We start from the raw sequence: 26364 nt of genomic DNA, 5'->3' as shown, positions 1-26364 counted from the left end.
ATTGTGGGCTGCGCTGAATTGATATCTCTGGTTTATTGGTTTGGGTTTCCTGTCCCTAAGAACTGTAATACGTCTGACTGGAACACTTCTATTTCTGAGGCGGTAGCAACAACTATTACTTTCCCTGAAGGAGGAAGATTTAAGATTTGACCAAAGGTGAGGAGACCAAAACAAACTTCCAAGAGCTTTTAGAAAGACCCTAATTAATGACTCTGCTAAAAACAATTTCCTGGACTGGGGGCTCAGGTCACACCCACCTCATTGGGAGAGACCTACAACTGTAAGCCTCCTGTACATATTGATAATTTCAAAACATTTTATATATGATCTAAACCCTCAATCAGTGGGGCGCCTGGGTGGCTCAGTCGGTTAAACATCTGCCTTTGGCACAGGTCATGATCTCAGGGTCCTGGGATCGAGCCCCACATCGGGCTCCCTGCTCCACAGGGCGTCTGCTTCTCCCCCTCACTCTCCCTTTGTGCTCTTCCTCCCCTCTCTCTCTCTCTCTCTCGCTCACTCTTTCTTCTCTCTCTCAAATAAATACATAAAAATCTTAAAAAAAAAATAAAATAAACCCCTCAATCAGTGACTCCAAATCATAAAATACACTCACAGTACTTTCAAGTTACTTCGAAAAGTACTTGTCACAAACATTTCTTAAAACATCCTCTAAGACAGTATTTTCCTCAATCTAAGATTTAAGATTTGTCAACCTACTTCAATGATATGATTTAGTATCATTCCTCTAAATCTGTGAGATTTCTGCCAGCTCACCCTTCTTCTTCTGCCTTTAGAATTCAAAATGCTATTTTGTGGCAAATGACATCATTTTTGCTCTGGCCATGTTTACAGTACTCTTGACTTCTGCCTTGTGCATGGCCATGCCTTCCTGCTCTGATTAGCTCTTGATGTCTATGTTACTCCCTTTTCTAGATATCTTCTCTTATACCATAGATGAGATCCAGTTGGTGAAATGAAAGGAGCACCACCATTTGCACCAGAGCACTGATAGGAAAGATGCTGAAATGAGCTGTTTGGTTCTGTATCTAGTATGAGGAGAATCTCGCCACAGGTTTTGCTACTTCTCTAAAAGTTAGCAGACTGGGGCGCCTCAGTGGCTCAGGCAGTTGGTTAAGTGTCAGCCTTTGGCTCAGGTCACGATCCCTGGGTCCTGGGATGGAGACTTGCATGGGGCTCCCTGCTCATCAGGGAGCCTGCTTCTCCCTCTGCCTCTGTCCCTCCCCCCCACTTGTACACTCTCTCTCTCACTTTCTCTCTCAAATAAATAAAGTCTTTAATAAATAAATAAATAAATAAATAAATAAATAAATAAATAAATAAAAGTGATTAGACAAACTCTCCTCATCTGAATTATATTTATGAAGACAACATACCTGAACCAAATCTCTAAATATATGGCCTGTCAAAAAATTTTTGTGTGTGATTTATGATTTTACTTATAGGAAGTCTTATAATGCTGAACAACTGAACTATATTATCAAATATTTCATCTATCATTTTATTGAAAAGAATATCAAAGGGTCTCTGATACTTATGAAACAATAATTATTCAATTTAGCAATTTAGCATGTGAAGCTTCTCCTTTAAAATATGCTTAAGAATTTTATATGTAAAGCTTAAACTTTTGATCTCAAGATCCTAATCTCCTGGCGTATCGGTTCAGATGGAACATGAATGTGCTTCTAATGTCATCGTTGAAAGGCACAGAGTCCCAGCTGACAGAGTTCCTAATGTGGCCAAGTCTCTTTATTGTTCTTTCTCTGAGAAGTTAGAAAAGAAAGATATCAATCCTTACAGCTGAAGTAGATTAAAAAAAAAAAAAAGATTAAAGAGTTTACAAGAAGCAAGGCAGGAGCACAAAGACAGACAGATGAAGGTAGGAGGAAAAGGTTATGATCCAATCAGACATCCTTTCTTCCTTAAGAATAAATGTGTTATTTCCTAGTAATGACAGAAAAAGGGGTGGGAGGGAAACTTGACAGGTGCTGCCACACACACACAAAAAGCTTTTAAAAGCCATCAATAGATGCATTTTTAACTTGTTAATAGATGAAGACAAATCATTTAGCAAACTCCATATTGCATGTGGATATACCACATAAATATGCTATAGAGTAAATGTATGTACTTCAAAGACTGTTTGAGTTAACTCCTGAATATGAGAAAGCAAGACTGTACCTGTCATGTTCCCTTTGATGGGTTTCAGGGTAGGCCACCCCAAAATGTGCCACTCTGGCATATCGATTATTTTGAAATTAAAATTACTTAAGAAACAGCTGATGTGGGCGCCTGGGTGGCTCAGTTGGTTGAGCGACTGCCTTCGGCTCAGGTCATGATCCTGGAGTCCCTGGATCGAGTCCCGCATCGGGCTCCCTGCTCGGCGGGGAGCCTGCTTCTCCCTCTGACCCTCCCCCCTCTCATGTGCTCTCTCTCTCATTCTCTCTGTCTCAAATAAATAAATAAAACCTTTAAAAAAAAAAAAAAAGAAACAGCTGATGTAAGAAGGACAAGTTGATCCTTCTCTGTGCCCATGAAAGCAGGAAGTAAATTGCCCCTGTGAAGGGTGCCCTCCCTGCCCTTGGGAGGATAGAAGGCATCCTTATGGCCATGGATGGGGATTTCAGGGCCAAGAAGGCTGTATAAAGAAATCTTCCTACTTCATTAGTTTGCTACCCAAGCCCAAACTTCTTTGCCTTGTCAGCTCTTCATGAATTTATTGTGTCTTTGTCTAAAAGGTATAAAAGTACTTCTCTGGATCTCCTATCTTTGGGGCCCCTGCATGTACAAAATTAAATTAAATTTGTTTTTCTCCTGTTAATCTCTCTTTTATTACAGGAGTCTCAGCTGAGAACCTAAAGGGGTAAAGGGAAATTTAGTTTTCCTCCCCTATACCTAGCACACTTCTTGCACGTCACGGTACTCACAAAAGCCATTTGTTTAATGGGTCGGTAATTTACTATGTGTCATTTTACACAGACTGGAAATAAGCTTTGTCAGCCTCAACACTAAAATAGGAAATTATAAGCTCTAAACCTGACTTTGGAGGCAAGTTGGCACTATATACGGTTTTTAATTTTTTTTTATTTTATTTTTTAAAGATTTTATTTATTTATTTGACAAAGACAGACACAGAGAGAGGGAACACAACCGGGGGAGTGGGAGAGGGAGAAGCAGGCTTCCCGCCGAGCAGAGAGCCCGACGTGGGGCTCGATCCCAGAACCCTGGGATCATGACCTGAGCCGAAGGCAGACGCTTAACGACTGAGCCACCCAGGCACGCCTATGAGGGATTTTTAAATGAGGATGCCATGCATTATCTTTAATTTCACTGTCATAAATAACATCACCTCAATAAGATAGCAATTCAGCATGAACAGAGTTTTGCTCAAAGGTTACCATGTGATACGGGCCAGGGTAAAAATAATCCAATAATACGCGATGAAATTTAAAACTGAGTCCACTATAGTCTGAAAAGCATTAAGTAACAGGGACCAAGGTAAACAATACTGCTAAAAAACCATCCTGTGAAACTATAACCTCTTGAGAAGGAAATGGCCTTACTTACATGGGAAAATAATTTCCCTTGCTGAAGAATGACTCTCAGAAGCCTTATGCTGTCTGGAGAATTTCCCCTTAAATGCATACCCTTATGAATAGAAGTTAGGTCTTCATCCCCAAATTAATAAAACAAAACAGAATAAAATGATATGAAATAATACTTTTGCTGGAAATATTAAGCCCTTGTGACCTTCTTTTCTCTGCACAGAAAACTAAAATATGTGTAGGCGAAGGATGCTGCTTCATTATTAGTCATTAAGAGTTTTCTCCGTGTCCTTCTTTAGCATGCTAATATATTCACACACACAAATACACATTTTCACCTGTTCCAACTAAATTTAAAGAAGAATTTTAAGGAAAAAAACAACCTGTATGGAAAAAGAATGCTCTTATTAGAGCATATGGGTTTTAGCTCTGTATATTAAGAAGTGAATAACTGGATGTCTTATAGGGGAGCCTGGTCTTGGTATACTATCTCCGGATCTATTTATCATCAGCAGATGCTCACTCTGGGTGCAACCAGAGTGATTACTCCCAGAAAGCTCATAATTGCAGTAATTAGGGTCACATGACCTCCAGCTTGCATTGCTTTAAAAAAGCAGAAGGCCAAACATTAGCATTTGAATGAGCCCCAGAGGTCCACCAGTTGAGAAAGTTTAAGTTAAATGCACCAGAAAGCTTTGAATGTCCAATCTCAAACACACTGAAAGGAGTAGTTTAAGTTATTTTTATATTGTCCTTTCTGCCCTCTGCAGAGGCCTGAGCCTTCCCTTACAAAGGCCAAATCTCAGCAGTACAGCCCCACTAATTTACCTGGAAACAGGTTACAATGACTCAGAAGAAGGAATGATTTTACCTAAACCCTTCCACTTTAAAGCCTATTTTTTTTCCTTTGTTTTAGAATATACTAGCAGTATATTTGGAGGACCAAAACCATCCATTCACTACTTTTTTAAAGAAATAATGATTTAATTCATTGTAAGGGCAAATACAAATGAAAAATAAGAGGCTTAATTCTGCCTGTTCAAAATAAGGGTAGAGACTTCATCCGTCTCCTTTATCTTTTAGAATTTCTTTCACTCCCCTTTTCAAATGTATATAAATCTTTACAATGGCTAATTAAGCCTCAGGCATCTCTCACACACAGGAATGTTTCTTCAAGGGCCTGGGAGCCATCTTTTTAAAATGCAAACATGGAGGGAGGTAGCTTCTTTATCTCCAGTTCCTGTAGGAAATGAAGAGTCTAACTTCAGTGGACTTCTTGCTCCAAACTGTAAAACTAGTTGCTATCATAAAGGTTATGAGAAGTTTGTCTCTCCTCTGGGGAAAGCCAATTAGCTAACACAGATGGTCACTCCAATTACCAGGTAAATTTAGTGCTCTTACTGAAGGATTAGTTATCGTTTCTCTTGAAAGCATGTATGTAATGGGTTTTATCTGCTTGATTATAAAAAAGGGTGAAGTTTCTTTTGGTCTTTGCAATCTCTTAGTGGATTGCCTGTGATGTGCATCACATTCTAGTTTAATGCTTACTCAATAATAGAAGTTTTGTTTTTTCTCTCCCCACTACCTTTGTGGAAAGGATTTCTGTGTTGGGAGAAGTTTACTTTTAATTATATTTCCCCAACAATTTCTATTCCGATTAACCCTTCTCCCTGTAGTGGAGCCCTTTTAGATAATTTAACAAATAATTTAAATGGTGAAGTTCCAAATTTCTCCATGTGAAATTTAACAAAGAGATACAGTACTTAATTTTACTACTTCATTTTACCTTTAATTATAAACAAGCTTGGTAACATTAAAGTCAAAATAAATCCAGATAGCATGAATATCAGTTGGAACATTAGTTCCCTTGTGTTGAGATATTAGTATTTATTTATTTTTTTCACAAAATCTAACACACAAATGCAACTTTCTTAATGGAAGCTTTTGGAACAGACATTCACGTTAATATTTCCATACGTAACTATTCTTTGTGGACAAGAAGAGCATGAAAGATCTAATGATGGATTGAATTTCTGTTCAGAGTTAAAAAAATGGACACACATAAAAGTAGATAAAGGCTATGCCCAACCCAGGTCACAAATCTAAACTTAAGTCAGCCTGCACTTTGGGAAATAACTGTCAAGGAATCCTAACATCTACCAGTCACAATCCTCCAGCCCAGCTTTAGTTAGCTTACCTTACCCTAGATGATAGAACCTGCTTATAAAGAAATCCCCAACCTCCTAGCCTATCACACCATTTCTCCATTGCCTCTTCTAATGCTCTATAAAATTCAATGTTAACCAAAGTCCCTCAGGAACACTTCTACTGCTTGCGAGGCAGTGTATTCCCCCAATTCACGGATTGTTTCCCCTTGAACAGAGGACATCAAACTTGTTACTAAATTGTATTATTTCTGTCATTTGACATAGTTTAACAAATATTGGTGAAGAAAGAAAAAAAAAAGGAAGGCTGGGACAGAAGAAGAGAGGGAAGAGGTAAAATACAGGTCCAGAGTAAACCTGTCCTACACCTTTGTTTCAGGTTTCCCAACTTCTCAATCTTTGGTATCTTCTCTGTGCCTTGGCTTCCATAGAACTCTTTGAAGAAATGCCCTTCTTTTTCTACATCTCACTCTCTATTTTACCTATTTAAAATCTATTCACCTTTAAACCCAACTGAAATTCCTTTTTTTAATGAGATCTCTGTAATCACAGTGAATTGTATCTTCTCTAGATCTCTCTAGAAAGCTATAGCTATACTTAGTATCTGATTGTATCATCATGTATTAATTACTGATTTATATACTTTAGCTTTACCTTAGCTTAATTTGACTGCAAGCTATCAGAGAACAAAGGAACCATTTTTAATACTTCTAAAGCATCCACAGAACCTAGCACTCAACTGAACTGCAAGTGTATTCTCAATATTTGACTTATTAATAACTATTCTGTTCCACTGGAACTGTACCTTCTCATGTAGCCTTACTTCATATATGCAAAGATTTTAATATGAGAGTACAAATAACAACTCATGATTTACAAATATGTCTAGGGCTATTTTACTCCCCACCAACCCTTTCCTTTTTAAAAATTTCCATTTGGCTATCAGGCATTTATCTGTCACAAGGATTTTTTTTTTTTTTTTCATAAACTATTCTCTTCCTTGGGCACATTTCTTGCTTCCCCCATCCCCCATCATCATCCCACCCTATGAAGTGGTATACTTCCACCTGGGGCACCTTAGTTGATGACTCCTGCATCCAAGAAAATGGGACATTGTTTGATTAACTGAGTTGGACACCGTATATGGCAGAATCAAAATGATGAAATAAAAAAAAGTATCAAGAATAAAATCTGTGTGGTCTTTGTGAGATAAATAATGAAGTGGTCAAAATATCACTGAGCAAACCATGACATGGAAGTGAAGAAGATACTATGTTTAATCCAAAGATAAACTAGATACAGGAAAATCATAAAATTCACAAATATTTATTCTCTGCAATGTAAAAAAAAAACAAAAAACAAACAAACAAACTCCCCCCCCTCCCCGAACCCCAGCAATTCCAGGTATGGTGGAGGAGGCAGAATTAAAATAAAAATAAAATAAATAAAAACTCTTTAGGTAACTTCTCTGGGGGATTTATGTTTATAGTTGATGCATAGTTATTAAAGTATACTTTAAGGTAATTTATGTAATTATTAACAAGTAACATGTGTTTCTTATATTGTATAATACTTGTATGAATAGGTGATCACACTATACTTAAATACCTATATATAATAGCCTAGCCTGAACATAAAAGTGTAATTTCTTTTTGGTCATTGATTTCACCTAGCCTACATAGCTGCTTGTACATGCCTCATACTACTAATAGTGAAAAATTTATATCCTAATTTCCAATTAGTTAAAACAGGTGGAAAATCCCAAAGGGAATCTAAGTGCAAAGGTCCTCTCCCCGTGATATGATTGCCAAATCGTCTGTATTAGATCTCTGAGTCCCTAAAAGATAATGGAGTCAAGCGAAATTTAAAAGTGTTTGCATCTATAAAGTTGCCTATTAAATTAAACACTCTACTCACTGACCCATTTTTCCCATATTAACAGACTTACCAAAAATCTTTAAACAATGAAAAAAAACTTGAAAATAAAAAAAATCACTATTAGAAGAGGGAATTCTTATTAATTTTACTTTCCCTAATGGTTTCATAAATGAGGTCCTTGGTTCCTTCATGGACAAATCTGTTTTTTGTTTTGTTTTGCTTTTTAAAGATCCATTTATCCATTTAAGAGGGAGAGGGAGAGAGTGGGGGCAGGGGCAGAGGGAGAAAATCCTCAAACAGACTCCCCACTGAGCCCAGAGCCTGACCCTGGGCTCCATCTCAGGACCCATGGGATCATGAGCTGAGTCAAAACCAACTGAGCCACCCAGGCGTCTCAGACAAATCTGTGTTTGAAAACAAATCCCTGTTGTTTAATTTGTCCTCCTCTATGGGGCTGATATCCCTCATAGCTGGCCTAAGACCCCTTAAAATGCCAGCACAGGTGTTTTTTAAAAAAATGAACTAGTGCATTTTTCACCTTAGTCTTGTACCTAGAGAACTACTTCTGGCAAGGCACTGATTACATTGCAATAGATTTAAGGATGAGACTGAAAAGGTACTTACACTCTCTAAGTAAACATCTTCAGGCAACAGATATCAAGTTCACTCTTACTTATCATTCTGAAGATTAATATCTTATAAATGAAGCCATCACTAAATGGTGTATACTTACATATTATAAGCAAGTAATTACATTTGGGTAAATGTATATTTTTGTACTTATTTTTATCCCCAAAAGGATTTCTCTATATTTTTAAGAGCTATTACATTTTACACAGAAATAATTTTTATAAAAATTGTGTCTAGTTTGTGACTAAGTTTCTCTACGCATAAAATGAAGATGATAGTATCTAAAGTTTTAAATATCTATTTATATTCTAAAAACTGGCTAAATATGCTTGCTCTACTTTTGAACTATAAACTTTATGTGACAAACATACAACTCTTACTATAAGACAGAAGGGGGGGAAGAGAAAGAGAGAGACATGGGTGGATATAGAAATATAGACACAGAAGCATGTGTATAGTAAGTGTTTTGTTTTTATTCAGCTCTTTACTAATTAGATTAAAATCATGGAAAGAAAAGTAAACAAAGCAAAGACTCTGAAACAATGTACGTTGATGGTCACAAGACATTGAATAATAATGAAATGAAACCAAGTCTACTTGGTTTTTTAGCTAACATTTTTATATTGCTAAATAACTGTAGGGAACTAGTTCAGAAAAGGCAGATAATTTAACCTTCTTTAACAGGAATGGCCCATCAAGTGTGCCCAAAAGCAAAGCCCTTGTATTGTTCATTAGCAAAACTATCCAACACTAGTATACATATCTACGTAGTTAGTTACCTAACTTATATGTATTATATGTTACATTCCTTTTTCTCCTATGCAACCGATGATTGTCTATTCTTAGATGAGTAACTAATGAAACTAAATAACTAGGGATTTAGAAGCTGAGGAAGAAGCAAGCATGTCCCCTTTCAATAATACAAAGTTATTACTTTGCAGTAAATAGGCTATAAAAGAAATAAAGGATTTCTAAATGAATGGACTCCTTATATAAGAAGCAAATGTACTTCTTATGCTTTTAAATCCTCCAAACTTCCCTAATAAGATATAGGCCCAAATTAAAGTCATGGTATTCTTCAATGATATAAATAATCTGCAAAAACATCAGCTGTGCTATTCTTGGGAACAGCATTCTTTCTTCCCCATGAATTCAGGAAAAGAATAAAAATTAGCTGATCAGTGAATTAAATCCACAGGATTGATTTCAGAAGCAAGGGGTTTATATGAAAACATAGCCAACGGACTATCTTTTGTAGCCATCTGATACTATAAACATTTAGTCAAGAAAAAAAAGGCGCAGCTAGAATTTTTTTTTTCAACATGGAAAAAACAGACTCATTAGCAGTTACTTAATATAGTTCCAGCAAATTCTGTTTTTCTGTTTGCCCTCTGTGGCATCAACAAGCCTATTTCCTCAGTAGTATGTCAAGACTGTCAAAATAAAGGAGCAATTCTGGAAACATATTTTCCTGAGGTATTTCACTAGATCATAAAGGAGATTGAGAAATGATAGCAAGTTTGCCTCTGATTAGGTTCTGGGCAGGCTACCCTAAAATATGTCACTTTGGCATATTGATTATTTTAAATACAAGGTACTTAAGGAACAACCAGTGCAAGAAAGACACTCTAACCCTCCTTTGTCCTCCTGAAAGCAGGAAATAAATCTCCTTTATGAAAGGTACTCTCCCTGTACCAGGAGGTAAAGAGCCATCCTTATCACTGGAGAGAGGGAATTTAGAGTCCAGAGGCTGTATAAACAAACCTTGTCACTTCCTCACTAATTTACTACCCCCAAGCCCAAACTTCTTTATCTTGTCAATTTTTCACAAATTTATTGTTTCTTTGTCTAAAAGGTATAAAAGCTGCCTGCTTTGGTCACTTCAAGTCTCATATTTTTATAAGCTCCCATACAAAATTGAATTTGTTTTTCTCCTGTTAGTCTGTCTTATGTCAATTTAATTATTAGGCTAGCCAAAAAATATAGAAGGAAAGAAGGTAAAAGTTTTCCTCCCCTACACCTGTCACCCCCACTTTAACCTGCCCCCACCTCTCTCATTCCAAATCATGTCACAAGCTTGTTTTTTGATTTCGATGTTTGTAACAGGAAAGGATTACTTTTTATAAAAAGGAAGAAATAAGTATTTATGATGCTTCAGATTTTGGAAAGCTGCATAGGAGAGAGCAAATTCTCCCTAGAACCAACTGGTCTTTCCAGTTTGAAATGTGATTCTAGCAGCTTTGTATCTCTCCTTAAAGTGGTAAGCAAATAATTAGGCATTTTACAAATCTTTCTGGCATCTCAAAGTCACTTTGTCACATGTCAATCCAATAATTAGAATTCTGGGTAAGTCTTCATCCATAAGTACATTTATACTAAATGGAGGAATAAAGCAGAATGACAAAACAATTACCTTTCTCATACCTTCACTTTTTTAAATTCCTCAAATTAAACCTAATGATTGTTACTGTTTCAAATGTCTTTTGGTGATTTGTTCAAAGTCCTTGCTTTTTTGCCCAAATTTTTCTATCACCAGGGAAGAAAATACAGTGATTAATAATTATTAGAACATATATATACATACATATCCATATATATTTAGCTGTATATTTAGTTTATGGGTATGTAATAAAATGGTTCATTGTGGCTTCTAATCTTTATAATTCATAAAGTAAGCATTTCCTGGGTGTCCACTCCTGCAAGGCCTGACTAGGGCATGAGATAAAATGGCAAAGACCCCAGTTGCTATGAGTTAGCAGGAGAGATAAGAAATGTCCAGAACTAATCATAACATAAAGAAGCCTGAGCAAATGCTACAAGGAATATGTGAAACAATGTGAAGCAAGGGAGAGGGGAAATATGGTTTCTCCCTGAGGTGGTACTGAAGGTTGACAATGTCGCCAACCAAGACTGGTTGGTCTTGACTCTGCAAAGCTCAAAGTACAAAGCTTACTCAGAAGACATAAGAGTATCCTCTCTCCCACTCCTATTATATTAGAGTGTTCACATTTTCTACACTATTTTTCTTAAGTGAAAGTCCACTCAATTGTGTAATATGCTGCTTAGTTTGTTAATAGTATCTTGAATAAAAGATATAGTATCACTCAGCAGAGCATAGAGAAATTACTTTCTGGTCAGTTTAAAATATATATAAATGTCAGTGTGTGTATATATAGATATATATACATACACTTTATATATATATAAAACTTCTGGCGTCCTTCATTTATATATTTTGTTTTATGACAATAATTTAAAGATCTTCATTAGTTTTATTCCCTGTCTTAAGAGAAGCACCAGAATTTATTACTCATGTAAAACCCAGGGGGGATAAAGGCTTTTGATAGAGGTTTTAAAAGTGATTTGGAATCCTCTCTATTTAAGACTCTATTTAAGACTTATGCATTACCTCATTTAATCTTTAAGTGAAGTAGAGATTATTTTTGTTCCCATTTTATAGATAAGATACTGAAGTCAAAGAACTTAATGGCAAGCAGCTCAGCAGTATGGAAACATATAGAAAACATCAGAATTTGAGGCAGAGGTCATAGACTAGAATTTGGAGGGAGGTCCAGGTCCAGGTTGAAACTGGAAATAGTCTGAACGTCCAAAAATAGGTAGAACAGTGAAAAAAATTACAGCATATCTGTAGGATAAAACAACATATAGTCATTAAAATCACATTTTCAAGTAACCAGAAGGTACAGAATACAAAGTTTAACTTCAATTTTGTGAAAACAAAGTAAGACAAAAAGTGGAGGGAAAAATACCAAAATACTGGTAGTGGTAGTAATAATGAAGAGAAAAAAATAAATTGGAAAAATCAATACATATTTTTTTAAAGGTAAAAAGTGTGGTGCAAGATGTTTTTAAACATCAGTATCAAATTTGACTTTCTGGTTTCTGAATTTCACTTTGATTCCCTTTTGTAATAACTTTAGGGAATTTATTTTTTTTCCTAATCTAAATTCAATAATACTGTATTTCATAGAACCTAAGATACAATCCATTATAAGACATATTTCATTTGACAAAGAAAGAAAAAAAATATCTGCCAAATTAACTATGGCATTTTTTTTTTTTTATTTTACATAGTTTAATGTGAAAAAACATCTTAGAATTTGATAAAATACTGCAAGGACATTTCTTTTTAAAAAAATTTTTTTTTTAAATTTTATTGAGGTATAATTGACATGCAGCTTTGCATTGCTTTCAGGTATATACCATGATTCAATATTTGCAGAGACAAAATATTTTATTTATTTTCTTTTTACATGCTTCTTTTTATTTTTTTCTTCCTTCTGAAAAGTGGCCAAAATGAGATGAGATTTCAAGTTGCCATGCTGACCATACCAACCGTAAAACAAAATCCATAAAGGAAGAGGGACAAAATGCAAGCATTTCGAAGTTAACCCTGTGTATTAAATATTTCTGATTCAAAGATTTGTACTTTGCCAAAAATCTCATTCTACTTGTCATTTCTGCTTGGCAGAAGGACAGAGGCTAGCAGGGAAAGAGGATCAGCAAAAAGTTCAAAGTCTTACAAGAAATTCCATGTTTAAATATGTGCAAGTTTACACAGAATGTACTGAGTAGTGGATATGAAATGAAGCCAGGCAACATGAAAAAGTAAAATAACCGTCATGCATGCCTGTGTGTGTGTGCGTGTGTGCGTGTGTGTGTGTTTGTATTGGGGGTGGAAAAACAAGGTCAGAATTTGAAGCCAGAAAAGGTACATATTTACTGTGTCCCTGCTGTGTGCTAGACACTGCGATTTGAAGGGTAAATATGGGCTTTGAAGGCTAAATTCCTGCTTAATGTAAGCATAAATGAAAAGCCAGTTTTTCTCTATGTTAATTAGTAATCAAAGCCCTATACGAAAGATTTAGTAGCACCTGGCATTTTGTTCTTACATAAGCAACAAAAGCCCTCGTTTCATTCATGGATTAGCTTCTTCTTTTGTTTTAAAACCTGAATACATATTCTAGAGAAGAACATAGAAGGAATAAACGAAATTTCAAGCCCACTGATGTGAGCGCCCTCTAATGCTCTGTTAATACTCTCAACTCAGTTAAGCTGGTTTTAAGTCTCCCATGAAACCAACTAACAAGAAAATAGAACAAAAGGAATGACATCGTAGGATTTTTGCCAATTAATTGAAATTGGCAACTGAGAAGCAATGTTTCGGCTCCACCATCCCTAGGAAACGTGGCTACCAAACTGTGGGCTTGAAGTGTTTGCCTTCAAATTCAGGAAGCTGACCATTCTTCCTTTTTTTTTTTTTTTTTAAGATTTATTTGTTTATTATTTTACAGAGGTTTGGGAGGGGTAGAGGGACAGGGAAAGAGAGAATCTCAAGTAAACTCCCCATGGAGCATGGAACCTGACTTAGGGCTTGATCTCAAGACCACAGAGATCATGACCTGAGCTGAAACCAGGAGTCGGACACCTAACCGACTGCACTACCCAGGAGCCCAGGAAGCTGACCATTCTTGAAAATGTTAGCCAGTCTTACAAAGAAGTCATTCTTTTGATATGTGTATTTATTAAATGAATACATCAGAATTGGATCTCTTCATCTGAACAAAATTCAGCTAGTAAGACAGGTAAAACAAGTGAAACAATAGTTGATAATTAAAGAAATTATAGGAACCAGGAAAGCAAATGCTGCTCAGGGAAACATGGGTGTTAAGTGCCCCAAGTCTGAAATGTATCCATTTCTCACTAAGTTTCAGCTTTCTACAACACACTCTGCAAGTGTTATTTGACCCAGCTGTCCAAAGCCCCAAGATGCTTCTATTTTATTTCACAGCTTATTCATAATCAATATAAACACACCACCAACCTTAATTCCAGCCAGCAGTCTCAAGATACCTTGGATCAGATCAATAAAGTCTGAAAGATAAACAGAAAAACATCCTGTAAATTAAATCAATCGAATGATTCAATCTTCTATTTTACTAAAGAAGAAGATGAAGTTGGTTTCTTGCACCGTAAAATGTCTGGCTGACACCACATACATTTACAACAAGGGGGGGGGGGGTTATGTAGTTATAAAACTTCAAATTATTTTCTAGCTCTCCTCTAACAAGATCTATTAAATGCCCAAAGTAGGTCCTATTTTTATCTTCAGCAGTTTTTATGTAAAGCAGAACAATGCTTGTGCTTGTCTTCTAAAACATCAACAAAAAAAATTTTTTTAAAACAAATTCTGTACTCCGTGTACTACCATTTCTCTTGAAAGATGTTTAATTGAAAATGACACAACTACTGCATTTGGATCCTGAATCTGGTCTAACAGTCTGTAGATTTTTAGTTCAGGATCAACAATCTGTTTCAAGGCAACAAAAGTCAAATAAGACGATTCCAGTGGCAACCTGTCCATCTTCCCACTGCTTTCTTACACTTAAGCCTTGCCAGTAAATTATGCTGAGAAGCACACTGTCCAATGGAGGTACAAAGAAGGTCCACCAAACCCAAAACTTCTGTGCCAAAAGTCAGCCTGTCTTTTGGACAGTTAGTAAAGAAAATAACTAAAATGACATAGAGTAAAATTCTTGACTTGCTGCAGGGAGTGTCTATGGTTAAATCGCCAATTAAAAAAAGTTAGTTTCCAAAAGTGTGTTTGTGAGTTAACTGGTTAGAAGTTAGAATATGTTCCACATGACATTGTTACAGATGGTTCATTATTAGACTCCTAAGTTAAATCCAAAAGCTAAATTGACTGTAAATGGTAATTATTTAATGAAAAGAATAGTCTAAAATAATACTCATACACTCCACTGAGTTATGTTAGCTTGCCTATAGTAATCATTTCACTCTGTATATCCGAGCATCATGTTACCCACCTTAAATATATAGAGTTTTTATTAAAAGAAAATAAAAAGGAAATACTAGTAAACCAGTAAATCCAAAAATTGGATTGGAAGTGAAGTTCCTGCTTTTTAATCTTAAGGGTAGGTGCTTAAAAGAGTGAACCTTATTATACAAGAATGAAATGATAGGTGGATACATTTGTCAAGATGAAAAAAAAGAATGTGGGGACATTTTGATGGACTTTTGAGATTAATGATTTTATTTTATTTTATTTTATTTAAAGATTTTATTTATTTATTTAATTGACAGAGAGAGAGAGACAGCGAGAGAGGGAACACAAGCAGGGGGAGTGGGAGAGGGAGAAGCAGGCTTCCCACAGAGCGGGGAGCCCGATGCAGGGCGAGATTAATGATTTTAATATGTGTACTTCCACTTCAAGCACCTGACTTAATTTTACTTTGATACAAATACTATTCTTTTTCTATAAAGCCACCAGCTCCCAGACTGTGTGCCATGGACACCACTGTAAATTCACAGAACGATAAAATATTTTCAGTACCTGAAAAAACACAGCAACATCCATCAGGCTTAACACAAATTACTCACCTGAAGTAATGCACAGTTTCAATATCAGATTATGCTACATTCGTTTCAATGATAGGGTAACTTTGCAAAGTTGGATTTTTTATAATATTTGTAATATAAAAGCAAATACTGCATGAAAACTAGTGTGGAGTGAGAAATGAGGATGACAACATCCAATCTGACTCCCAGCTTTGAGGACTGGGACGTACCCGGCAGGCAAACACACACATACCATTAGTAAGTAACTGGGTTTCTAAGTATGAAGTAAAGAGATTTTTCTTTCAATTTTCATGTATTTTTTTTTTAAAGGGCCACTAAGTTGTTAGGACATACATACTTATTTTACTAATTAAAAGGAGCCGTGAAGTATATCTTTTGGCCGACAGGACACCATGAAAAAAATTATTAGGATACTCAGAATGCCATAAACTTGAGAAAGTTTGGGACACTCGCTCTTACGCATAGTTTTTCTTGTTTCGTTCTGTTTCATTTTTGCTCCACAAATTTAAAGAAAAAAGAAAGCAGGAGAGATTAAACAAAGGAAAAAGACTAGTAAAGGAGAGAGGAGGGAAAGGAGAGGAAGAAAAATTTTCCTAAAACAAGAAGAAAAATACAAGCAGAGCGTGAACGACAGTGGTTCACCACATTGAGTGACTCCATGTGTGGCCGGGTGTGCTATATATGTATGTGTGTTGCATGTGTGAGTGTCCTATGTGTGTGCAAGAAGACGCTAAAATAGCACACTAGAAATGAAAGACAGGGCGCCTGGGTGGCTCAGTTGGTTAAGCGACTGCCTTCGGCTCAGGTCATGATCCTGGAGTCCCGGGATCGAGTCCCACGTCGGGCTCCCTGCTCATCGGGGAGTCTGCCTCTCTCTCTGACCCTCCCCCCTCTCATGCTCTCTCTCTCTATCTCATTCTCTCTCTCAAATAAATAAATAAAATCTTAAAAAAAAAAAAAAGAAAGACAAAGAACAAGTAGAGGGCAACTGCGTACATGTACATTTTAACCATGTTGATTACCAGTCACCATTCCCTAAGAGAATATGGCTCCCTAGCTGCCCGGAGCCAAGGAAAAACTCCCCAAACCTGCACATTTGTTTGTGTGCAGCTCTAAGCCACAATTTACCATTTGGCCACAGCTACTTCTTGCTAAGACCCCTTTAACACACGAGATCAATATCCTTTCATATCCTTTCATATTCTTTTAAATTGGTTGGATTTTATCTTTTCTACATGCACTTTCAAATATATACATGCTTCCATAGTAAAAACAAAATGATACTTATGGAGCTTTTCAAAAGTTAGGCTTTGTGATACAGGAACTAGGCTGCTTTCTGTGTTCCATACGTGGGGAGGAATTCTGACTTGCTGCCACCACTGTCCCCCCCCCACCCCAGGCCTGCCTCCCCAAAATTCTAGTTTATTTTCTTTTCAATATAGCATGAGACAAATTCAAACTTTATTTAAAATATTAGTGCTATCTTAGCTATGTGAACCTTGTAGTCGAACCCGTAGACTTAGCAAGGTGTCGAGCACACAGAAGAATATAAATATCTGTCAAATGAATGAAGGTGCTTAGTGTTGTGCTTTTCTGATGCTTTGCCAAATTTGAAGGAATCACTGAAAATTCCCCTTTTGGCAGAAGTAAGAAAAAAAAATCCTATCCTTGTCTCACCTGCCTCGCATCAAAAATATTTCATGGAAACAAAATTCTGAGGAAGAAGAGGTGCTCATTTTTGACCTTTAACGCTTGCTTGGGCTCTTAGGGTTTTTGTTTGTTTGCTTGCTTTTCTTATCTTAAGGGGAACATGTCCATTTGCAGCAAGAGCAGCTGCTTTGTAAATAACTCTCTAGACCTTTTTTTAAATTATTATTATTCAACCCAGTTATTGAGCAAATAGGCACAGAATAGTGAAGATTTATGTTGCCCTAAGGCTCAATCTTCTCTGCGAACATCTGCCATTTCAAACACACAGGTCAAGACTCTTTGTGTAGTATTCTGCTAAACAATGCCCTAAGCATAACTCAAATGAAATTCTTTTCAGTAGGATTCAGCATCTGCTTCCAGGAAGCTTAACTATCAGCATATAAAAGCATCACTTCTCCATCTTCTTGCTCCACAACAAAAAGGTAGGGGAAATGTCAGAAAATAATCTTGAGGGTTAACTGCTAAAGCTTTTTTCCCCCCTCTTTTCCAGTAAGAAATGATCTCATGCCTATGTATTATAAGTCATATTGTGATGATGAGATCAAATTATAAACTCTATATCAAGCTGAAGTGGGCTTATTTCCACCTCATGTAAAATAAAAATTGAAAATAGCAGACATATTTTAGCTATTAGATTATCAAGGCTCATTGTCAATTGAAAAAACACCTTTCACACTTGCTGCGCTTTTCCCTTCTTAAAGTTACCCATGAATCTCAATTTACAGAAACTGTTGCTGCTTGAGAATAGAATTTACTGTTGGAGTTTCAATTTACAGATACAAATGTAGGGAATATTGTAGTTGCAAGACCAATTAAAAATCAATTCTATTAAAAAAAACTGAAGTGCTTTTTAATTGTTTATAATCTTTATTTTTTTTAAATATAGAGCAGTTTTTGGGGTTTTCTTTTTTTTTTTTTTTTTTTGATAGCCTTGTTTAATATTTCAGGGCTCCAAAGTTCTTTGCCATCAAAGAGCTTAGTTAGAATGTGGTAAGATGGGGGTGGTTGTGAAAAGCCAAAAGACAAAGACTATGATACAAAGCAGAATATGCGTGCTGTCACAGAGAAATGCCAGCAAAGAGCTACAGGAGATCAAAGAAGGAAAAAAAAAAAACCCACGTGAAATCCTATTATATAGATAAGGATTCACAGAGGATGTGCGTTTGAGTTGGACCTTGAAGGAGGTAAAAGATTTTGATAAGTGGAGATGGAATGGGGAGGAGACCAACTCAGACAATGGACCCAGCAGAAACAAAGTAATGAAAGAAACTAACCCCGAGGGCTGTCTGTACAGACCACCTGCAATCCTACCTGACTGGAATATAACACACAAGAAAAACACTAACTGGGTGAAAGGCTAGGTTGGGTCGGTATAGGGTAGTAACCTTGAATGACAAGCTGAGGAGGCTACATAATTAAATATATTTAATTTTGTATGCTAAAGTGAACTACTTTAGGTTTTAAATTCAAGAATGGCATAATTAGGTAACCGAATCTGGCAACACTGTGTAGATTGGATCAGAGATGAGAAGAGATTAAAGAAGAATCAACCATTTAGGTGGCTCCTACAGAAGTCCAAGGGAATGGTAATGAAGAGTCAACTCAGGTAGAGACAGTGTCAGTGCAGAGAGGGAAGAATACTCTCATTACTGCACAGGCAAGTATCTTAACTCAGGATGCCGTATAACAAGGTGCCATAGATGAGGTGACTTAAACAATAGAAATGCATTTTCTCAAGTTCTGGAGGCTCGAAGTCCGAGACCAGGGTGCTGGCTTGGTCGGATTCCGGTAAGAGCACTCCTCCTGGCTTGTATATATATATAGTCACCTTCTCACTGTGCCCTTATATGACCACTGGCAAATGAGGGCTCCACTTTTATGACCTTATTTAACATTATCTACCTCCTAAAAGCCTTATGTCTTAGATACAATCACTTTGGGGTTAGGGCTTCAATATATGAGTTGTAAGGGGATACAATTCAGTCCACAGTGGTGTCTATAAGCTATGGGACTAGGGGACTGGTAGTGAAAGGCACAGGACGGAGAAAAGAGGCCAAAAGAATTCTGAGACCAACTCCCAGAAAGATGGTGTCACTCTTAGAAACAGGTAAGGCTGAAAGAAGATCAGTTTGTTGAGCAAGAACAGAGGGGCTTTTTCTGACATATATAGTTTGAGTTTCCAGCAGGATTATCAAGGAAAGGTATTTATCAGACAACCTATTCATGGAGAGTATGATCTATGTGATATGGAAAAAGAATGAAGTCTTACTTAACACTAAAACAGAACAAAAAGGAATGAAAATGGTGGTGATATAATTAGGCTAACACGTATCAATATAAAATCAGAAGTATATGTGTGTGTCCCAAATCATAGAGTTAGGTTGTCTAGCCAGCCCACATTATTGCATATTTAATCATTCCCTTGATAGGTAGATATAACATTAATAGATACTGGCCACATGTAAACCCATATTGTTCTTAATGAATGCTGTATCCTGCCAAGACCTTGGGCTCTCTGGGTCAGTGACCCAGCAAATCCATGTTTGTATCTCAAGCACTTAGTGTGGCATGTAGCATAAAGTCAGGGATCTATCTATAATTGCGGAATGCGTCACTATCTGGAAAAAGAGGCTGAGTCATGGACACTCCAACTAATTTCACCTCTAGACTTTGTATTATTCATATAAAAACATCGTAGGAAGCTAGGCACTCTGTATGGCTTTTAATGGAATGTTCTGTACTCGGACATGTTTGCTGTAACTGCTGTAATAATGATTGCAAATAGAGGTTACAACTAAAAAGGGCCAGTTACATGTGTCTAATTCACCCATCTATTGTCACAACACAGAACAAAAAAATGACTGGATGATACAGCAACTGGATAATAACAACTCATTTAAAGTGAAGAACTTTATGGGGCGCCTGGGTGGCTCAGTCATTAAGCGTCTGCCTTCGGCTCAGGTCATGATCCTAGCATCCTGGGATCGAGCCCCGCATAGGGCTCCCTGCTCCACGGGGAGCTTGCTTCTCCCTCTCCCACTCCCCCTTGCTTGTGTTCCTCTCTCTTTCAAATAAATAAAAATCTAAAATAAATAAATAAATAAATAAATAAATAAATAAATAAATAAATAAAGTGAAGAACTTTCAAACACCTCAGTCACGGAATTTGCTTTTTGAAAACTATTATACTATTTGCAATACAAAACAACAGCAATAATAGGAAATGATCATTAAGTGTTTATATAACTCAGGCTTTGTACAAAATACGCCACATGCATTATCCATTTAATCCTCACAAGACCAAATACAGCAGATACTATTATTACTCCCAGGAGGAAACTAAGCTTATAAAGATTAAATACCCAGTACCTATGGATAAAGATTCCTATTAATTGATATTACACAAACATCATTTATTAAGACAAAGAAATAACAATAGAAGTCAGAGACAGTGAAATACATACATATATTTGGGTATAGGGCCTGTGTATATTTATATATATGCATATTCTTTCATCTCTTGTTTTAAATTAGGATACCAATGGTTCTTCCTGTGTGATTCCTTAAGGAATTCTAGCATATTCAAATTCAGGCAGAAACAGTGAGGGTAAGCATGCTTTAAAAAAAAAAACTATCAAAAAACAAATGACAAACTTTTGAAATAGAAAGAGCCCAGTTCCCTGTAGTCATCGAAGTATTTTCAGTGGGACAAAAATTGGGAAGATGGCATTATTTATTTTTTAAGAAACTTTTTGCTGACACCACCTCAAAGGTCTACAGCAAAAAGGCCTTACATATTCTCATCCAAGAGTCTTTTGGGTTTTTTTCTTTCTTTATAATTTTTATTTTATTAATGTTAAACATAGAAACAGGTTAAGAAATTAACCTATTCAAGGCTTAGGATGAAAAACAGCAGTGAGAAGCATGAGTTATTTGAGAGTTAAAATGTATCTGAATAATGCTGTCTTTATTTCTGTAGTGAGGTGGTACACTTGAGTGACAACAGAATCTGCAAAAGCCAATAAGCTTACTCTTTTTCAGGATGAAAATCTATGGGTTCACTCAAACCATTAGTCTTTAAAATACAAGGTCTCCTTTAAAATGGTTTTACAGTAAAGTGAATGCATTATTAATTATTTGTTCAAAATCTTTAGTGGAGAATCTTGTCATTAATACCTAGATTTACAGCTGAGGTTTGGAAAAATGCGGGAAACACATGAGACACTATTCGAGAAGAAATGTTGCTTGTGTCTGTCTAACATCAGGATATATTTTTTAAAGATTTTATTTATTTATTTGAGAGAGAGAGGGAGAACATGTGAGTATGTGGAGGGGCAGAGAGAGAGGGAGAGAGAGAATCTGAAGCAGACTCCATGCTGAATGTGGAGCCTGAGGCGGGGCTCGATCTCACAACTGCTAGATCATGACCAAAGCAGAAACCAAGAGTCAGATGCTCAACCAACTGAGCCACCCAGGCGCCCCTAACATGACGATATTTTTAGGATTAAAGTCACAACCTTGATTGTCTGTAATTCAGAAAGCACACATTCTCCTAGGCCTACCAATAGGTCATTTTGTCATCCCATTGAAACTTGGATTTCAAAGGAATGTGTAGTTACAAGCAATCCTTACACACTAAAGTACATCTGTTGCCCAAAGCTCTAATTTCCTGAAAACTCTAGTAAGGCACTAACAAGCCAAACTGAAGCATTCCACACATTTCTGAACCTCCTTCTCTGAGTCACTGGCTTTCTCCTGGGTGAATCCAGGTACACTTAACTCCTACATATGTTGTTATTATAACTCAGTTCCAGCATCATTTAATTAATTTAGTAAAGAATTGCAAATACCCAAAAGAGGTATAAAAGGACTGACTTCAGAACTATTATTATAAAGAACATTTTCATCCATTTTAATATTCTTATTGCATTTCATGTTAAATACAAAGGACCAAAAAAGGTTAGAACTTATACATAATAATGGGAAATCCTATAGCTGGAACAGATGTGGCTGCAGCAAAAGTTAGGGTTTCCTTTAAGTCTAAAAGCATTAATGTAGGAAACAGATCTGCTGTTACCAGTGTTAAATATTAAGTACTTTCTCAGACTTCTGCCAGCCCTCAGCTGAACTAATGAGGGGCTCAAGCTTTAATTTTCCCCCAAAGTAGCACTGAACAGAAAAGCATTATAGTGGAATGAAAATAACTTAAATTAGCTATACATATTTTCCCTCTATTTCACATGTAGGCACCCCTATACTTATAGTTTCCTGAACCATTTATTTAAAACTATAAAGAAAATATTACAAAGGATGGTTAAATTCCTAACGTGGTCTATTTAATCCTTAGTATAATTGAAATCGTGCTCCATAGCTAAAGAGAATGTGTAAAGCCTGACAGTGACCCCAGACATAGCTTCGTTGTTATATTACTGTAAGAATATTTTCCCAAGCAAATGGAGTACACCTGGGATTTAGTTATTCACTCTTCTAACTAATGATTTCTGAATACCCGCTTCATGGCAGTCACTTTTCTAGGGACTGGTATATCATGGTGATATACCATGGTGGCCAATAAGTTATCAACAAGGTTCCTGCCCTTTGGGGGCCTGCATTCCACCGTGAGAACACAAATACATTAAGACAGTGGTGATTTCTATGAAGGAAACAAAGCAAGGTAAGATGTGAGTGAATGAACGGTAGTTGGGAGCCTTCTCTACCACCCAATTTCAGCAGCAAGAAGTAGAAGCTGAAATGGCATTTACTGCAGCAAGAAAGCTAAACCCTCACTTGCTGCCCTTTGGAGGGGAACATTTCAACCAGCAGATCCCTGGCTTTCAACTGTCCTCAAGTTGGAAAGTGCAAATGTAACACATTCACGTGCATTTTCAAAATGCACCAAAAATGCAGTTTGTGAACTAGCCTGGGGTTTTGGTAGTAGTGTTGGTGCCAACACTTAAACTAACACCTTACAACTGTAGATTTTAACAGTTCTTCCACATATATAGTGTTGCTTAATCCTGTAAACTAAGACACCTCTGTTGACCTAGATTTAGTTGGCTCTGACTCATTACCAGGCATTTTACCTGCTTCCCAATGAAAGGCAATCTCTAGTAATGGGTTATCCTCAATTGTTAGCTTGCCAAAATGTCAAATGTCATGCAAGAAAGAAACTAATTGAGAGACAAAGGAAAACAAATGACCTAATTTTTGATACACTCATGCACTGAAATATTTCCAAATAATTAACATGTGTTTCATTTCCAAACTTCAGACATAAAAAAAATTACAGAAGGTGGGTTCTATCATCCATTCATAATAAATTAACTCTTCGTGCTTGGGCCAGGCCCAGAATTACTTACAATACACGACCCAAAATTCCCATGGGTACAGACATCTTCAGTCAGCAGAGAGGGAAATAAACTTTGGCAGCGATCAGGCAACCCTAACACGCTGCACCATGTGACTCATATGAAAACAGCCAGCAGTAGCCTGGACAGCTGGTCACCCTGTCACTTCTTGGAGCACTTGGTGCCTGATGGACCCAGTGCCACAGCACAGCAATGATATATACTCTTCAGGAGGAGAGAAAGTCAACAGGCCTCTCCCTGTCCGTAATAAGCAACCCAATCACCAACTTCTGTTGTGGGCGTCAAGGTTGCAGTCATGCTACACAATTGCTATTGTGTTTCCATCTGCCGGTTTCAATGTGCTTTTCCGAACAGAGCTAGAATTTTTAAGTTCTTTCACATGAATTTTTTTTTTTATTATAGCTTATAGCTAACCAGGGATATTTAAATAATCAAACAGGCATTATTTTCTAGCCAATCCCAAATCAAGAAGGCCAAGTTTCTAAAAAGGCAGACTGAAAGCACAAAATAAGTATTTCCTGCCTTGCAATAATTCATTCCCAAGCAAATTTGTTGAGAAAGAGAAGATTCAGTGTAATGGTGCCTCCAAGAAACTGCCTCGAGTTCCTCGTGCTACACCATAAACTCCCAACTGCCCGTCAGGAAACATTCACCGCGGTAAGAAGGCAGCCTGAGCTTCCAACTGAATTCAGGGGAAGTCATTTGACTGTTTTGAACACTCAATGCAAATGGCTCCCACAAGAGTTAAAATTACCTTTTTTTCAAATGCAAATGAATTTTTCTTTCTATCATCCTTAGGAGGATTAGAGGGTATCAGGGTCCTTACCCATATATTTGGAAAATAGAATCAAACTTCAGGAGATTAAGGGAATGTCCTAAAGTCATCTGAATTATCAGAAACACAATGAGGTCCAGCACCAAATTTCCTGATGGGATGATAACCTGGGCGAAGCTGGCAGAAAATGCTGCATAATCAATCTTCTGGAAGGCTCTGAGGCCTCTACAAAAATCTCTCCCAGCTGTCACCCACCCTTCCAGGCTCCACACATTCTATTTAATCTCCTCCAGGATGAAAGGATGGACAGACGTAAATGATGTGTGCTCTCCTACGGCAAAACATGCTGATGCGACTCGGAAATTTTTCAAAAGATTACTACAAACTCTGACATTGCCAAAAGGCAAATCGACCAGTGAATTATGACATTTTGGTCTCAAACTTCAAAATGCATTTCTTCTTGTATATAAACAGGAACCATAATAAGTAGACTGTATCAACAAAATATAGTAAGTAATTTCAAGAATGACTTTTTTCAACAAGGGATAAATGTGCCATTGAATCTTGGTACAAATACTAGTGATAAAGTCAACATTCAAACAAGGTATATATTTCAATGCTGGGAGTTTTCTCTTCTTTTAGATTTATCTCACTTTTCTGTATTACTAAGTTTTCTTTAATGAACATGCATTATATCCAGTAATAAAAATGTAGGCAAAAATAATTCTTAGAACATATTTTTTTCTGTGGTCACAGTACAAAATTTCACATTAAGAAAAATATTCTAAAAACAGAATTTCAGATCATGAAGTTTACACTCATTAGTGTGTTATCGGCAATTAAGATTTGACAAAGCCCAAAGGACACCTTCATGACTTTATTTCTAAATACTCTGCTTTGTCAACTTAACATTTTAACTTTGTGCTTCTGTTTCAAATTACTAAAATGAGAATATTAAAATCCACTCCTACTTAATTGATAGGCAGTTGTAGCAATAACAAGATAGTTATCACCTGTTTAAGGTGGCATTATTTCCGTGAAAACAGGCTATGCTTCTGTAAATGTAGATTGTTTTAATCATACCACTATCATGTGTTACATTAGTATTCCAATTGCATTACTACAAACAATTTATAATCTTATAGAAACAAAAATTTAAGGTAGCTGGCACAACGGAAAGAACCCAGGCAATGTGTTTGAGTCCTACTGTTTTTTTCTACCATTTAGTGTTTAAAAATGTATGAGCCTTAGCTTTCTTATCTTTAGAATGGGGATAAGAATGCCTACTTCTCAGATCTCTTTGAGGATTATATGAGATAATATATGTTCAGAGCATATCAGAAAATTTGGCATATAATAGGGACCCAACAAATGAATTTTTTTTCATCCTACAACATGCGTATGCAAACTGCTTACATTTTGAGATTGATGTTTATCTTTGCCGATAATATATTAACCTGCACACATTTCACCACATGCGTCAAATGGGAAAGGGTTTGCCTAGTTTTTAATAAGGCTGACTCCGATAGGCTAACAGGTACTAACTAACACTGAAGTCAATGAAGCTGACATTGGATTTCTGATGGTGACGTTAATTATTTTATTTAATATAAGCCTTAACTACCCGTGATTATTATGGCTTTTTTTAAATAATTTTCCTTTTTTTTAAGATTTTATTTATTTATTTGAGAGAGAGAATGAGAGAGAGAGAGAGAGCACATGAGAGGGGGGAGGGTCAGAGGGAGAAGCAGACTCCCTGCCGAGCAGGGAGCCTGATGTGGGACTCGATCCTGGGACTCCAGGATCATGACCTGAGCCGAAGGCAGTCGCTCAACCAATTGAGCCACCCAGGCACCCTATTATGGCTTTTTTAA

General features: G+C 36.6%; 1 protein-coding gene across 6 annotated transcripts in view; it reads right to left on the bottom strand.

Moving 5' to 3' along the window:
* MAP2 (microtubule associated protein 2) overlaps positions 1–26364 on the bottom strand; it is a 280194-nt gene that overhangs the window by 198496 nt on the left and 55334 nt on the right. For all 6 annotated transcript variants that reach the window (XM_064586996.1, XM_064586997.1, XM_064586998.1 and 3 more), the window contains exon 2: positions 14082–14131. The gene's annotated coding sequence lies outside the window, so the exon portion shown is untranslated. The remainder of the gene's footprint in view (positions 1–14081; positions 14132–26364) is intronic.

Source organism: Mirounga angustirostris, unplaced genomic scaffold, assembly GCF_029215605.1.
Source record: "Mirounga angustirostris isolate CCGP_5_RB_7025 unplaced genomic scaffold, mMirAng1.0.hap1 SCAF_3, whole genome shotgun sequence".
Taxonomy (NCBI): Eukaryota; Metazoa; Chordata; class Mammalia; order Carnivora; family Phocidae; genus Mirounga; species Mirounga angustirostris.
The sequence above is the reverse complement of the archived record's forward strand: the minus strand, read 5'-3'. Positions and strand labels throughout refer to the sequence as shown.